Source organism: Pistacia vera, unplaced genomic scaffold, assembly GCF_008641045.1.
Source record: "Pistacia vera cultivar Batoury unplaced genomic scaffold, PisVer_v2 Contig517, whole genome shotgun sequence".
Lineage (NCBI taxonomy): Eukaryota > Viridiplantae > Streptophyta > Magnoliopsida > Sapindales > Anacardiaceae > Pistacia > Pistacia vera.
This window is the reverse complement of record NW_022196354.1, coordinates 305,697-323,578: the sequence shown is the minus strand read 5'-3', so window position 1 is coordinate 323,578 and position 17,882 is coordinate 305,697. Positions and strand designations below refer to the sequence as shown.

Below are 17,882 nucleotides of genomic sequence, written 5' to 3'. Positions count from 1 at the left end.
GGATTGAGTTGTGTGTTAACATTGAAATCTTCTTGAGTTAGCTAGATTGGAGTTTTATTTTTGTTCTAATTATTTATTAGTTAATTTTCATTGTTCTTTTCTATTAGCTAGTGATCTCACGTTTTCTCTCATTCTATGTAGTTTATGCGAAGAGCTAGACGTCAGCTAGTGGTTTCGATAGATCTAGAGATTGAAAGAACCACAAGAAGACTTAACAGAGAGATAAGAAAACGAGAGGCTATACTTGAACCAGAGGCCATAGTTGTTGAGATGGCAGAAAATAGAACATTAAGGGAATTCTAAGTTCCCATAGTTGATGGCAGTGGTTCGAGCATAACTAGCCCAGCAGTACAAGCCAACAACTTCGAAATTAAGCTAGCAATCATCCAGATGATCCAGCAGTTGGTACAGTTTAAGGGAGATTTGAAGGAAGATCCAAATCTACACATTGCAATTTTTTTGGAGATTTGTGATACTTTCAAGTCAAACGGAGTGTTAGATGACGCCATCAGATTGAGATTGTTCCCTTTCTCATTGAGGGATAAAGCATAGGGATGCTTAATGGCACTACCACCAGGGACGATCACAACCTGGAATGAATTAGCACAGAAGTTCCTGACCAAATTCTTTCCTCCAGCAAAATTTGCGAAGATGAGTAATGATATCACATCTTTTCTACAGGAAGAGTCTGAATCATTATATGAGGCATGGGAAAGATACAAGGAACTACTGAGGAGGTGTCCATACCATGGGTTGCCAGTTTGGATGCAAGTCCAAACGTTTTACAATGGATTGATGGTTAATGTGCAAACCATGGTGGATGCAACATCGGGAGGAGAATTGCAAAATAAGACACCGGAAGAAGCTTATCAGTTGCTTGAGGTGTTGGCAAGTAACAACTATCAAAGACCGAATAAGAGGATGCAGTCAAAGAAATCTATGGGTCTTCATGAAGTTGATGTATATACAGCCATTTCAGCCCAACTTACAGCACTTCAGAAATAGTTGGGAAGTATGCAAGTAAATTCCATTCAATCACCTCAACTAACTTGTGAATTTTGTGTAAGTAGTCATGTGAGCAGTGAATGTCAAGTGGGGAACACATTTGCTTTAGCATCTTCATCATCAGAACAAGTTAACTACTTGGCAGGAAATCAGAGGCAACCGAACAATCCGTACTCCAACATATATAGTCTATTAGGAAACGACTCGGTTGCGCAGCGGAAAACAAAAATTTTACAACTACGGATCGTTCCTTAGAACCCAAAATCAAGGCACAGATTTTACAGTTTATGCATAATATAAGAATCTGCAGAAAAATAAATCCAAAGGTTTGAGAAACCATACCCACGTTGGAGGCTCCACCAATGTTGTCTCTGAATGTGTTTGCTACCGATCCAAGTGTAGGATCGAACCGTAGAGGTCCACACGAAGACAATCAACAAGAACCAAGGAGGGATTTGCTAGATCCTCCTTGGCCTTAAGAAATCAAGAAGAAAAACAAAATGTTTGTTTTTCAATGGAACAGTGAAAGGGGTGTGGGAGTGAGTGTAAAAGGGGCTGTGTGTGTGTTTTTCAAAGGCAAAATCAATTAATTAATAAAACAACAAACACTATTCCTTTTATAGGCAAACCAAGTTGCCCTATTCCCACATGGAATGGGCTTGGGCTCCAACCCAAACACCCCATGTTGCCAAACACTCCCAATTTGATATTTTAATTTAATTCATCATTATCTTAATTAAAATCAATTAATATTTAATTAACATTTAACAATAATGATGATTTAATTAAATATGTGCGAACACACATTTAACCGTAATTTCACTTATTTAATTTTTAACAAATTAAATAAAAGGCTACGACCTCAGCAAATTTAATTGCACTGTGAAATTACCAAAATACCCTTTCGCCTAAAAAGACGAAAACGCCCTTCTTTCTTCTTGGCTCTTAAATTATCTTCTATGTGTGTGACCCATAGGCTCCTCATCATACCGGTAGTGTATAGTATCGCGATTAACACCAATTAATCGTCTCACTAATACACAGACCAAGATTGGCCCCTAGCAAGGCATCATGGCCACCCGATAGATTCGGATTCAGCAAAGTAGCTACCTGTCAACGATATGGTTACCGTACAATACGATCCTTTCATCATACGTTATCTCGACGAGACGAAGGCATAGAAATAGTGTCAACCTTCGGTTACTCTCGATATTATATATTCAGTTTCTGGACCAATGACCCGTATTATAATCTGGATAGAGCAACAACTCAATCCCACTGTGGCCACAGTTTTAGTGTCATTGCCATATACTGAATTGCGCCGTGAGATAACTTCTCCCGTACCCGGGAGTGATGAATCCTTTGTCAATCCACCATAGTCTTGATACACTCCTTGATATAGCCAATCACCACCGTACTGACAGCTCTGAATAGAACTGCGTTAGGCTAGTGTCAAACTGTACCAATCGGTGCACAAGGCGCTCCGGTGATCTCAAGTCTAAGGATCACATGCACCACCATTCGTTAGAGGATTTGTTCCATAGACACTGGGGTTACCATCCATATGGAATCCTCTGGTGGGTCAGTCCAGTGAACTTGCTGCGGTATATCCGCCTACAACAAGCACCCATGTGTTGCACCAGGTTGTCACCAAACAACCTTGACAAGTGAGATCAGTCACTGCCTTTCGACAGGGTCGTTCAACACTATGATAGCCTTACCGTATTATCTGTGCCCTTACTTCAAAATAATACTGGGGCTACGGACGTTTCTAGAATGGCCACCATATGTGCTCATAGGGTTCTCACTATCAAGATTTGAAACACTTGATACCCTCGTCACGGTTCTACCATTCTAAGGACATATATCAATACATATTGCAATAATAATGATTTACGCGATATAGAATAAAATGCCTTTTATTATTGATTAATGAACATTATTACAAAGAGTCAATTCCACAATAATTGATTGGCTCTAGGGCATCTACTCTAACATAATCCTAGTTGGAGGAATCATCCGAACCTATCTTAGGGCAATCAGAATCAACAGAATCAGCAGAGCAATCAATGGAACCAAAGAACGATGCCAAACAACCAAGCGGGGGTAAACAATCAACTGGGAGAGCAAAGATTGACAAAACTGGAGGATATGTTTGAAAAATTTTATGTAAGAGACCAAAGGTTTCATGAATGAGACGAGGACGAATTTCAGAAATCAAGGGGCATCCATTCGGAACTTGGAGGTATAGGTGGGTCAATTGGCTGATAAGCTCAATGAGAGACTACAGGGTTCCCTACCAAGCAACACAGTGACTAACCCACGTGAGCAAGCAAATGCAATAACTCTAAGGAGTGGGACAATGGTAGAAGAGGTGGAACAATCAGGGAAAGAAGGAAGCCCACCAAAAGAAAAGAGAGATTCCGATGAGGAAGTTGACGAAGAAATAATTGTGGAAGAGAAACCAAACAGTTATAGGGAAGATGAACAAAAACGGTAAGAGAGGCAAAGACAAAAGAAAGAGAAATTGCCATTCCTTGAGATACCACCAGAGTTGGCACATCACACTCTTGTTGTGCCTTTTCCTTAGAGACTCAGAAAGAAGAATCAGGATAAGCAATTTTCCAAATTTATTGAAATATTTAAAAAACTGCATATTAACATTCCTTTTGCAGATGCATTGCAACAGATGCCGACCTACGCAAAATTTCTCAAGGAAATTTTATCAAACAAAAGGAAGTAAACCGTGATGCTTACGGAGGAGTGCAGTGCCATTCTACAGAAGAAGATGCCCCTGAAACTCAAAGATCCAGGGAGTTTTACTATTCCTTGCATTATAGGAGACATTACTTTTGATCGAGTTTTATGTGATTTAGGTGAAAGCATTAATCTAATGCCTTTTTCTATTTTCAGCAGATCAGGGATTGGTGAAGTGAAGCCAACGACCATGTCGTTGCAACTTGCAGATAGATCCATCAAGCATCCGAGGGGTATAGTTGAAGATGTTTTGGTGAAGGTGGACAAAGTTATCTTTTCGACGGACTTTGTTGTGTTAGACATGGAAGAGGATAAGGAAATGCCTCTCATTTTGGGCCGACCATTTCTAGCCACAAGAAGAGCCCTCATTGATGTGCAAGAGGGAAAGTTGCTGTTAAGGGTTCAAGATGAAATAGTAACGTTCAATGTTTTTGAAGCCATGAAATTTCCATCAGAGTCGGATTCGTGTTTTAGTGTAGACATGGTGGATAGACTTGTGGCAGAGGCCATTGAAAAGAACACCCCTCAACTACCTCTAGAAGCTTATATTGCCCAATAAAAAACAATACAGGTAAATGAGTCGGCGAAGAATGAGTGTGCTACATTTTTGGAAGCACTTCAGCCGATTAATGGGAGCCAAGATCTAGAATTTGAGGAATTTGATTTGGAGAAAGAGAAGGAAAAAGAAAGAAAGGAAGAACCTCCAAAACTTGAACTGAAGCCTTTACCTTCCCACCTCAAATATGTGTATCTTGGTGAAGCAAAAACCTTCCCAGTAATCATCAATTCAAGGTTGAGTAAATTGGAAGAAGAGCGGTTGATTCGGGTGTTAAGGGAACATAGATCAGCAATTGGATGGACCATTTTAGATATTAGAGGCATCTCTCGATCGTTATGTATGCATAAGATACTTATGGAAAATGATGTCAAGCCTAGGGTGCAACCACAACGGAGATTGAATCCTTCGATAAAGGAAGTGGTGAGAAAGGAAATGGTGAAACTTCTAGATGCGGGCATAATTTGTCCTATTTCTGATAGTCCGTGGGTGAGCCCGATGCAAATGGTTCCAAAAGAAATGAGGTATCACAGTGATAAAGAATGAAAGCAATGAATTGATACCAACCAAGACAGTCACGGGTTGGAGAGTGTGTATTAACTACCAAAAATTGAATGAAGCGACAAGGAAAGATCATTTCCCACTTCCTTTCATTGATCAAATGTTGGAGAGATTGGCAGGGCATGCTTACTATTGTTTCTTGGATGGTTATTCAGGATATAATTAGATTGCCATTACTCTTGAAGATCAAGAGAAAATGACATTCACTTGTCCCTATGGAACTTTTGCTTATAGAAGGATGCCCTTTGGGTTGTGCAATGCACTAGCCACATTTTAGAGATGCATGATGTCGATCTTTGGTGACATGGTGGAGCAGTTTATAGAAGTCTTCATGGATGACTTCTCTATTTTTGGTTCGTCTTTTGACAATTGCTTATCTAATCTCTCATTTGTTTTGCAGCGATGTCAGGAAACGAATTTGGTGCTCAACTAGGAGAAATGCCACTTCATGGTACATGAGGAATAGTGCTTGGTCACATAATTTCAAAGGACGACATAGAAGTGGATCGAGCAAAAACAGAAGTGATTGAGAAGTTGCCACCACCTACAAATGTTAAGGCAGTTCAGAGTTTCTTGGGGCATGCGGGGTTTTATAGATAGTTTATCAAGGATTTCTCTAAAATCTCTAAACCCCTTTGCAATATATTGATTAAGGATGTTCCTTTTGATTTTAATGATGAATGCATGCATGCTTTTCAAACTCTTAAGAAATTGTTAGTGTCTGAACCAATTATTGAAGTTCCTGATTGGGGACTACCATTTGAATTGATGTGTGATGCTAGTGATTTTGCACTAGGAGTAGTGTTAGGACAAAGAAAGAACAAAGTGTTATATGTAATTCAGTATGCTAGCAAGACACTCACTGATGCACAGTTGAATTGCACCACTACTGAAAAAGAGCTATTAGCTGTGGTTTTTGCATTTGACAGATTTCATTCGTACTTGCTATGTGCTAAGGTGATTGTCTACACCGATCATTCGGCACTTAAGCATCTATTGGCAAAGCAAGAAGCAAAACCACGACTGATAAGATGGATCCTACTATTACAAGAGTTTGAGTTGGAAATCCGAGATAAAAAGGGATCAGAAAATGTGGTGGCAGATCATTTTTTAAGGATTGAACGACCAACCCTGGGAAGTGAAGAGGAAACCCAAATCAAAGAAACCTTCCTGGATGAGAAATTGATGAGAGTGGAGGAAGCACCTTGGTATGCAGATATTGCAAACTACTTGTCATCGAGAGTGCTCCCAATTGGCATGACCTTCCAACAAAAGAGGAAGTTTTTCTTAGACTTGAAGTATTATTTCTAGGAAGAGCCATTTCTATATAGACACTGTGCTGATTAGATGATACGTAGGTGTGTCCCGGAAGAGGAAATGGAGAGTATTCTACGACATTGCCACGAGAGGGAAGTGGGTGGCCATTTTGGAGGAACTAGGGCAACAACCAAGGTCCTTCAATCTGGATTTTATTGGCCAACCCTATTCAAGGATGCCTTCTGGATGGTTTAGGAATGTGACCAATGTCAACAGAGTGGAAATTTTTCAAAGAGAGATGAGATGCCATTGAATAATATCCTAGTTGTTAAGCTGTTTGATGTGTGGGGAATTGACTTCATGGGTCCTTTCCCGAATTCTTATGGAAACATGTACATTTTGGTAACAGTGGATTACGTATTGAAATGGGTGGAAGCAGTTGCATTGTCATCCAATGATGCTAGGGTGGTGGGTTAACTTTGTGAGAAAGAACATTTTCTCAAGATTTGGGATACCACAGGCAATCATCAGTGATAGGGGGTCACATTTTTGCAATAGGCAATTAGATGTGTTGTTGGCAAAATATAGAGTGAAACATAGAATGGCTACACCATACCACCCTCAAACTAGCGAGCAAGTGGAACTGTCGAACAGAGAACTTAAGGGAATTTTAGAGAAGACAGTCGATGCATCTAGGAAGGATTGGTCACGGAAGTTAGATGATGCATTATGGGCATACCACATTGCATTCAAAACTCCAATTGGTATGTCTCCATTTAGGTTAGTATATGGGAAGGCATGTCACTTGCCAGCAGAACTCGAGCATAAGGCATACCGGGCAGTCAAGTAGCTAAACATGGATTTACGAGCTACTGGAGAGGATAGGATGCTGACTTTGAACGAACTCGATGAGTTCCATCATGAAGCATATGAGAATGCTCGGATTTACAAGGAAAAGACCAAGAAGTGGCATGACAAGCATATCAGGAATAAGAACTTTGAAATGGGGCAGAAAGTGTTGTTGTATAATTCTAGACTTAGGCTTTTCCCTAGAAAACTTAAGTCTAGATAGTCCGGACCTTTCATAGTTACAAGAGTTTACCCATACGAGGCAGTGGAGGTGTCACATGAAGAAAAGGGCACATTTAAGGTCAATGGACAGAGGTTGAAGTCATACATTGATGGGTTGATGAGTTGCAAGTCATTCCCCATCCAACTTGACATCTCGACATGAGGACTTGAGAAAGTTGAACTTCCGACTATAAACAAGTGCTTCTTGGGAGGCAACCCAAGTATTTCATTTATTTGTTATTTGTTTATTGTTTTGAATTTGTTTAGTTGTCTTATGACTTAGAAAGATTTTTATTTTGTGTGTTTTTGGGTATCTCAGGTGAATTATCGAATCAAGGCGAAAAACGGAATTTTTCCAGTTTTCGTCGTGGCGAAATACATTTTGCAAGAAGAGGAATTTGAAAAGTCCCAAACTTCACCAAGGCGACGTGCTCTCTGGAATTTTTCGCTGCGTCAGAAAGGGTTTTGCGAAATTGAACTAAGGGAATTTTGTTGCGGCGTTGTAGGCTTTGGAATTTTTCGCTACGGCAAAAAAAATTTTCTTCGTCGTGGTATCGATCGGGTTGATTTTTGAACTGAATGAAGAACTTCACCGCGGTGAAAACTATTTTTTTATAAATAGTGCATCGTGACTCTTCATTTTCGCGAAAAACTTCAAAACACATCCGAGAGCCAAGCACTTCCACCTTCGATCCAAAGCTTCTCTAGTTAATTCCCATCACTTTTCCTCACTCCTTAACCCTCACAAACACCAAAACAATTCATTTTAGCAAGGATTTTTGCGAAAAATTGAAGAAAATTTTGGAAACCCTAGGTTTTCAAAAATTGGGGATCTTGCAATCTGGGCCACAATTGGTGAAATTGGTGGTGCATTCAGCATGAAAAGGGTAAGATTTCAAGTTCTCCAATGTCTAAATTGCTCAATTTTGATTGAAGTGCTTGAAGTTTGAAATATTGTTTGAATGTACTGAGTTGTGGATTTTTGGTGAAGTTTGTGATTTGTTTTTGATTAAAGGAGTGTAAATTTTGCTTTGTTATGTGTTGAAGAAGTTGGGTTTGTGATTTGGGAGTGTTTTGTTGAGTTTGGAAGAAGATGATTTTGGGGGTCTAGGCGTAATTTTTTGAAACTTTGGTGTTTTTGCAAGAGTGTTTGTGGTCAATAGTAGGGTATTTAGCGTTGAATTGTCTAGTTACATTCTTAGTTTGGGGGTACATTAGAGTTGTTGAACAAAAAAAAAAAAAAAAAAAAAGTTGCCGCTCAAAGTACCTTCCCAGGGTAAAGGAAAAGGGAAAAAGGTAGACAATAGATTTGTTAGTGACAAGGCTCGGCAACGATATGAAGGAGCAATCCAAAGGAAGGATAAGGGGTTTATTGCCGAGCGTGGATTGACCATGAGCCATGCAGTAGATTGGAGTCGAGGGAGAAAGTGGGATTCATTTATGAGTGAACCCGGACATGCGGCCATAGAGCCGATAGTAAGAGAGTTTTATGCCAACCTCCCTGAGTGTGATCTTGGGCATGTATTTGTGAGGGGTATTGATGTGCCATTCGATGCGAAGGTGATTAATGATTTCTATGGATTGCCTCAAATTGACTGTGATGAGTATGAGGAATTTAGGAAGACACAGTTTGAGGATGAGGTGATACTTAAGGTCATAGCAAAACCGGATAACCCTTGGGAGATTTCGAAGAAGGAAAGGAAGAGCATTAAGGGAACTAATTTGATACCAATGGCTAGGTTGTGGTAGTACTTTGTGTGTGCGAGGATGATGTCGGATACTCATTATAGTATAGTGACTTATGAGAAGGCATTGTTGCTTTATTCCATTGCCACAGGAAAGAAAATGAATGTGGGAAACATTATCATGACTAATATACAACATGTAGCCAAACCAAGGCGAGGGAGCTTCCCCTTCCCACATCTCATTACAGAGTTGTGCACTCGAGCAGGAGTCGAGAAGGTTGATTATGAACCACTTATCCATCCTGCACCAGTCTTCGACACCAACTACTTTAGCAAGCATCTTGAGCGTCCACCCAGTGAAGGACCCAGATCCGGAACAAAAAGACAGCAAACCATAGAAGGCACTGCCACATCATCCAGTTCAACAGCCACAACAAAGGAGCTGCTGTAGCAGATTTTGGGTACGATGAAATGGATGGAAAACGTCAAGGTTGGCTAGCAGAGCAGACCCATATGATGTATAATCTACAATAGAGCTACTGTACCAAGCTCGACATTGATACTTCAAGCTTCCAATGGGAAGATTGGGATTCCGAGGAATGGATAGGCTCCAGAGAAGATGAAGACACCAAAGAAGAGGAGGAGGCCGAAGAATGAAACCTAAGCACCTGTTTTGTAGTTTATTTTATTTTATTTTTTTATTGTCATTGTCTTTTATTTTGTACATTGAACCTAATTTTTCTTTTTGTTTGGATTGTTTAATTTTGTTTGAACTTCCTAGTGGTTGTAAGGGTGAGATTAGGATTGTAATACTTTCATATTAGTTAGTGAAATTTTCTAACACAGTGGACACCACAAAATTTCAATTGTTTTATAGATTATAGTGGTGAGAAAGCCAAGGAACGGGTGTGCATGCTGTTGAGCGAAACTCTGACTTCACGGATTAATTAGGGAACTATCTCGTACCTTTCTAAATTATGTTTTTCTGTTCCTAAATTGTGCATAATGTGACATTAGGGACAATGTCATCTTTAGTTTGGGGGTAGGAAAAATTTGAACAAATTTTTTATTTGTGTTTAGTTGTTTTCATGTTTTGTTGTGTTATGCCAATGATGAATTACATAAGTCTATGATGAGAATATGATTGTTGGGATTTTATTGTTGAAAAATGTTAAGCATTGCTTCAAGTTTAGGTTTGTTGACTAAATTTAGCTTGAGGTTTGTTGAGCGGTTCAACCACCATTTTCATTATTTCGGCATGCTTAGGTTCATTTTATGTGGTTAGGTGAAGTCTTGATAATGTTGGTGGACTCTAGAACCTAGTTGAGAAGTGCTTGAGGGAAATTCTAGGAATAGACATTATTGAGGAAGTGATTTAGGCAGATTTTCGGAACGTTTGAGCCTTTCCAGCCGACCATGAATTTTATCCCTAGTTACACATTTGAGCCTTATCAAATCATTGTTGTCCTATTTTTCTTGTGCAACCAATAATACCCAAACCTTTCACCCTAAACACGTCTGCAAACTTTAAGAGAATTCTAAACCTAATGCAAACACAAAGAGCTTGGAGAGTTGTGTAAGATGCGTATGAACTAAAAGATTAGTTTGGGGGTTGTGAGAAGGGCAAGAAGAATAAAGGGAGTAATTAACCTCAATAAGATTATTGTTGCTTTAAAAATAAAAAAAATTTAATTTTAGTTTTGAGAATTGCATTTCAGAAGCAAAAATGAGAAGTGCACATGATCAAGGGTATACAATGGTGGACATCTTGAGTGGTGGTTGAGAAAGAAAGTGGAAGTTGATGTGAGTCATAGTGTTTACTTAAAGGAAACCAAGTTCTCTTGCTTAGTTTATCCTTTCCTTTTCTTTGAAGCCCACTAACTGAGCCTAACGTTACAAGCCTGTAAAGACCTTTTGATCTTTAGTGATGTCTAATCCTTATTAGTGGAGAGTAGTTCGATACTTAGGCTTATGGAGTCTGCCACTTTTGATAAACTTTGCATTTCTACATAAAATAATCCGAGAAGTCGGAATGTGGATTGAAGTGGGGATCACCTACTCGGGGGACCAATAGAGGAAGATAGTTGATGCAACTTATAACTTCTTGGAGTGTTGAGCATTTTCCAATAATAATTCAACAATCTTTGAGACTTGTATAAATTCTAGGCGGTTCGTTGTCTTGAGTTTGAGTCTAATGTTTTTTATTTAATTTTCGATTTTATTGTTTTTGTGTTTTTGGTTTGTTAGTCGTTCTTCTTGTAGTCGTGTTTTGTACCTGATGTTCGGGGATGAGCATATCTTTAGTTTGGGGGTATTTGATAATCCAAGGATTATACTGTTTTATTTAGGCTTTTTGGCCAGATTTTGGATGCTTCTTAGTTCATTTATGCCTGAATTGCTACTTAATTCTATATATTTTATATTTCAGGGCAAAACGGGCATTTTGAGTGAATAATGAGCGAATTAGAATTTCTGGACTCAGAAGTAAGCGAATCTTAGAATTTAGGAAAGTTCTGAAGCAGAGTGAAGCACTATGAAGCTTGTTCCCATGGGAAAGCATCGAAGATTGAAGATTCAAGCAAGGAAGCAAGCAGAGGGCAATTCTGTAAATTCAGAATTCTTGTAGAAGGTTCGCCATGGCGAAGTCTATTCTTTGCCGCGGCGAAAGAAGTTAAGCACGAGATTCCACTTTAGCTCGTCGCCGCGACGAAATTCTTTCTTCGCCACAACGAAGTCTGCGAAATTTGTTTTCTCCAAAACGCACAGTTTTATTTTAGGAAAGTCTTAGGTTTTTGGGCAAACTATATAAGAGAAACTTCGCCATTTTGAGAAGGGTTCATCTAAGTTGCCTGGTTTTCGTTTCCTTTAGAGTAGCTTTGACATTTTTGGAGAGAAAGGGAGAAGATTGGAGATTTAATCTTGTGGATTCTTCAACTAGGGGAGATCTCTATTCTTTTCTCTTTGTTTCAATATGTTGACTGCTATGCTTACTGTTCTTCTTGCTATTTGTGTTAATTTAGTTATGAACTAACCCATTTTGGGTTAGGGTTTTGATGTAATTCGGATTTATATGGATTAATCAATTGATTATTGTTGCTTTTACATTCTATTGCATAGATTGTGTGGTTATTCTGATTTTTATTGATTTTATTTGTTGAGCATGATGATATTGAGAAATGAATCATGTTGAGCTTCTTGGGTAATCACCATTGTAGTATTGAACGCTAGAGATAGGTTTGAGAATCAATGAAATCAATCTAGGATTCCATTAGCTTAATGAACTTGGAATTATTAATCTTCAAATTGTTGGGTGAGGAAGCTTAATAGTGAAAAGTAGGAATTCATAGCCTAAGAAGGTATGTTTTACAACTTAGAGAATTCGATTTACAATCCGTGCATGTGAGTGTAGAAGTAGCATAATCCGTAGAATTAATCCATAGAGTCCGAACGAAGTCAAAATCCTAACCATTTGTTTAAATTGATATTGCTCTTGCTTTAAATCTTGCTTTCATTAATTAGTTTTTAATACTTAGTAATTTTTTTTTTTAGTTTAGTTTTAATCTCTCCCATAAATCCAAACACATTTGGTTTCTCCAACTTGAAAACAATAGGAAAATCAGTGATTAACAGCCAATCCTCGTGGGAACGATACTCACTCATCACTTTATTACTTTGTGCGGCTAGTGCACTTGATATATTTGCATGTTGTAGTAACAATGCATCAGAGCATCTAACCGCATTTCTGGTAATAAAAATCTTTTCTCTCAAATTACCTCTTCTCCCACTTTATCAAAAATTACTCTTGCTAATGGTTCACAGACTATGGTCAAAGGGATAGGAGAAGCTCAACCACTTCCTTCCATTTCTTTAAACTCAATCTTATTCGCCCTTGAATGTCCATATAATCTGATTCATATTAATAAGTTACCAAAATATCTTAACAGTTCTGTCACCTTTTTGTTGACTCTATTGTGGTGTAGGATCGAAATATAGGTTAGATGATTGGAATAGGACATGAATCACATGGACTGTACCACCTCTCCGATCCAAATCCGCCAGTTGCCTTCACCTCTGCTACATCTATCGACATTTTTCATAGCCATCTTGGTCATCCAAGTCTTGCCAAATTTCAAAAATTAGTATCTAGTCTGTCTACATTATCTTCTTTTAATTGTGAGTCATGTCAACTTGGAAAACAAACTAGAGCTTTCTTTCCCAAGCGAGTCAATAATAGGGCCATCTCAATGTTTGATATTGTTCACATAGACATCTGAGGTCCTAGTCGTGTCAGTTCAACTTTGGGTTTCTATTATTTTATTACTTTTATAGATGACTATTCTCATTATACTTGGGTATTTTTAATGAAAACTCGTTCTGAGTTTTTTTTTTATCTTTCAAAATTTTTGTGCTGAGATTCGTAATCAGTTTGGTGTTTCTATTAAGATTTTGCGTAGTGATAATGCTAGGGAATATCTATCTTCTTCCTTTACTAAGTATATGTCTTCTCAGGGTATTATTCACTAGACCTCATGTGCCTATACTCCTCAACAAAATGGGGTTGCCGAACGCAAAAATCTTCATGTTATTGAAACAGCCCGTACCTTACTTATACATCATCATGTTTCTCTTCGATTTTGGGGGGATGCAGTTCTCACCGCCTGTTACTTGATTAACCGTATGCCTTCTTCTGTCGTGCAACATAAGAGTCCACACTCCATTCTATTTTTTTGGTAAAGACCCATACCTAACACATTTACGGGTGTTTGGCTGCATTTGCTTCGTTCATGATCACACTCCAAGCAAAGACAAATTATAGCCTAAATCCATTAAGTTTATCTTCTTAGGATATTCTCGTCTGCAGAAAGGTTACCGTTGCTATGACCCAACCACCAACAAATATTTTGTTTCTGTAGATGTAACTTTCTTTGAGACATCTCCATACTTTTATGAAAAACACCATCAATAGCAATCTTATCCCTGCCACCTTACCTATCCTCATCCCTCATTCCTCGTCAATGGATCGTCCTTCTCTCCAAGCTTATTCTCGGCATCCTTGTCCTCCTACTAATCCCAATGGTACTTCCCTTCTTGATACAGGTACCTCGGTCAATCCTGATGACCTATCTCTTGTTCCTCCATCACCTGCTCGGGTCATGTCTCCTCCAGACAAGGCAACTCCTCCACTTGCCCTTCGCAAAGGTATTCGATCTTCTCAAAACCCACATCCTATTTATAATTTTCCTAGTTATGATCGTTTATCTCCATTTTATTCTGCCTTTATTTCAAACTTGTCTTCTATCCCTATACCTAACACTATTAGCGAGGTAATGGCACATCCAAGGTGGAGAGTTGCCATGATTGAGGAGATGACTGCTCTCGATCATAATGGTACTTGGGAGTTGGTTTCCTTACTGCCAGGCAAGACTGTTGTTGGGTGTCGGGTTTACACTGTTAAGATTAGTTCTGATGGCAAAGTTGATTGGCTGAAGGCCCACCTTGTTGGAAAGGGGTACGCTCAGATTTGTGGGCTCGACTACAGTGATATCTTCTCTCATATTGCTAAGATTACTTCGGTACGCCTCCTTATCTCTTAGCTACCATGTATCAATGGCCTCTTCATCAGTTGGATATTAAAAATGCCTTCTTGCATGGTAAACTTGTCGAGGAAGTCTATATGGAGCAACCGCCAAGGTTTGTCGCTCAGGGGGAGTCAAGGTTAGTGTGTTGTCTACGCCGATGTTTATATGGTCTCAAGCAGTCACCTACAGCATGGTTTGAACAGTTCAGTTCTATGATTCAACAGTTTGGGATGTCATGAAGTAAAGTTGATCATTTAGTATTTTTCAGCCGTAATGATCATGGTAAATTGATATACTTGGTTGTCTATGTTGATGACATTGTCATAATAGGTAATGACCAAGATAGGATTTCTCAACTGAAGCAGCATCTGTTTAGCCACTTTCAAACCAAGGACTTGGGGAAGCTAAAGTATTTTCTGGGGATTGAGGTAGCACAGTCTAAGGCTGGTGTTGCTATATCACAAAAGAAGTATGCCTTGGACATTCTTGAGGAGACAGGTATGTTAGACTGTAAGCATGTAGATTCTCCTATGGATCCCAATGTCAAACTTGTTCTTGGATAGGGGGACCCATTAGAAGACCTTAGAAGGTATTGAAAATTGGTTGGTAAGCTGAATTATCTCACGATCACTAGACCAGATATCTCCTTTGCAGTTAGTGTGGTTAGCCAATTTCTCCAGGCCCCATGTAGTGGTCATTGGGACGCAGCAGTTCGCATTCTCAAGTATATTAAAGGAGCTCCAAGACAAGGCTTGCTATATGAAAATAGGGGTCATTCTGAAATTTTTGGGTATTCTGATGCTGATTGGGCAGGGTCTCCATTAGATAGACGATCTAATTCTGGATACTGTATCATGATTGGAGGTAATCTAATATCTTGGAAGAGTAAGAAGCAAGATGTAGTAGCTAGATCAAGTGTAGAGGTAGAATATCAGGCTATGGCTCTCGCAACTTGTGAGCTCATCTGGTTGAAACAACTTCTTCAAGAATTTGGGTGCAATGAAGTAAAGCAGATGAAACTAATATGCGACAATCAAGCTACTCTGCATATTGCCTCAAATCTAGTCTTTCACAAAAGAACAAAGCATATAGAGGTTTATTGTCATTTTATTCAATAGAAGATTGAATCCAGATGCATTGTCACCAGTTTTGTCAACTCAAATGACCAGCTAGCAGATGTTCTTACTACGTCTCTTAGAGGTTCCCGAATCGGATACATTTGTAACAAGCTTGGAACATATGACATATATGCTCCAACTTGAGGGGGAGTGTTAAAATATATTAGGAAAATAGAGATATTATTTCCTAGATTGACTGTTAAGAAATATTAAGAAAATAGAGATAGTATATTGATTTATGTAAATATGGTAGACTAATATTGTGTGTATATCCTTGATTATTTAGGATCAATTCTTTCCTAATTCATGTAACTTGTACATTGTATAAATTCCCATCTTGCTTGGGGAAATAATTAAGCAACATATTTCACATTAGGATTAAGCTCCTCTAACAGCCTCTTTCATGTATAACATGGACCAAACTAAAACTAGGTGTTGGGCTCTAACAGAAGCATTCCTTCCCTATTTACTTCAAGATTGAGCTTAGTTGAGTTTACTTGGTATAGAAGCATTTAAAACATCAACAAGAAAACTATGACAACAAAAATGTGCACAAATTTTTTTAATTTTTCTTCTTTTTCATTTGGAGTAAGCAAAGTTTTATAGTGCTATGAAAATGAAGGCATAGACAGATACATAAGAATACCTGAAAGGAAGCATAGAGTGTCAGAAGAAAAGGATGATCGAGTAACGACATGATTTCCCTTTCAGTGCATACTCGGTGAACCTAACACCAGAACAAAGATTAAATATTACTCTATGTACAAAATTGGCACTATGAAACAATTATTTCTCTTTAAAGTTCTTTTATTTAAAAGTTGAGTTTGATCATACTATATATTCAGACCTTGTTACAATTTATCATTATAGATTTTTCCATTGCTTTCATAGCATACAGTTCGCCAGTCTCCTGCAGTTCCACCAGGTGAACGCTGCAACAAATAACATAGAATTTTAAGCAAAGAATAGAAACCTCTAATTTATGTACCACTGACTTAGTAATTAAACAACAGTCTTAGTAATATAGTGGTAGATATAAGAGACAAGATTTTGAAATGTAAGTAAATCTCCATGCACAAAGTATTACAGGAACCTAGAAACTCACCCTACTATTTTAGGCATAAATAAACGCCTTATCCACACCGTCCAGGATTTTAAACTTAAATCTGGAATGTTGATTCCTTATTTAAGTTTGAGAAAACCAAATTATTTAAACCATATATAATCCATTTTTTTTTCTCTCCTTCACTCTTCCCTATAAAGACTCAATTTCAATCCTCGCTAAGTAAGCTCATTGAAACTTCTTTTGGGTCTAGATCTCCCCCAAACCCCTTCTACCTTTCTAACGTACTTTCAAATTTTAGTTCACGAAACAATGACACTAGAAGTTATCAATTGAATATAAAAAATTTATACTGAGACTTTGAGGAGTACATATTTTCAACAGTGTATCATTTGTTGGGTTAAGAAAATCAAGGTAACATAATTTGATAATCTCAGGGATACTAAGCATGTGAGGGGAAAAAATTACCTGCCAGTATCACCACAACCCAAGGGTTTTATCGGCTTAGTTAACCATATAGATTCTATTCCAAGTGAGATAACTGAAGAGGAAGATTGCATCTCATTTGAATCAGCTAAGAGATAGCATTTATCTTTCTGTTACATGTAGTCTTATCTTTTTGTATATTTGAAATTCATTCAAACGTGTAAAGCTCTATATATTCAATAAGGTCTTCTCATCTGGTATCAATTAAACCAGACTTCAATATCTTAAACTTGGTATCAAAGCTTCATTTGGCTAACACCATTCTCGATCCTAATGGCTTTTGCTAACTTCCATTTTCCCAATATCACTCCTTTAGTTTCTGTCAAATTAGATGGATCCAATTATCTTAATTGGATCACTCAATTCACTCCACTCCTAAGAAGCCATGATTTACTTGGCATTGTGGATGGCTCTGAGTCGTGTCCTCCAAAGTTTGCCACTGATTCTGAAGGCAAAACTACCTCTGACATCACCACTGATTATATGGTATGGCAGAAAAAAGACCAATTTATTTTGGCATGGATCAATGCCACTCTCATGGAGAAGGTCTTGTCTACTGTCTATGGACAAAATACCTCTCGACAGGTTTAGACCACTTTAGCAAACAGGTTTGCACCTAATTCTAGATCTCAAATCTCTCATCTTAAGAGACAATTGTAGATACTTAATCAAGGAGCTAAGTCGTGTACTAGCTATCTCGTTAGTGCCAAAAATTGGCCTGACCAACTTGCAGCTGTGGGAAAA

The 17,882-nt window shown here is 38.3% G+C and overlaps 1 long non-coding RNA gene and 1 other non-coding gene across 2 annotated transcripts; both read right to left on the bottom strand.

The window, feature by feature from the left end:
• Nucleotides 1–648: 648 nt before the first annotated feature.
• On the bottom strand, nucleotides 649–755 carry LOC116106483. The gene has a single exon (XR_004124321.1). It is a non-coding gene; the product is annotated as a small nucleolar RNA R71 (small nucleolar RNA).
• A 15,475-nt stretch (nucleotides 756–16,230) lies between these two features.
• On the bottom strand, nucleotides 16,231–17,159 carry LOC116106448. The gene is made up of 3 exons (XR_004124318.1): nucleotides 17,121–17,159; nucleotides 16,437–16,521; nucleotides 16,231–16,316 (listed from the first exon to the last, which is right to left on the bottom strand). It is a non-coding gene; the product is annotated as an uncharacterized LOC116106448 (long non-coding RNA).
• Nucleotides 17,160–17,882: the final 723 nt, after the last annotated feature.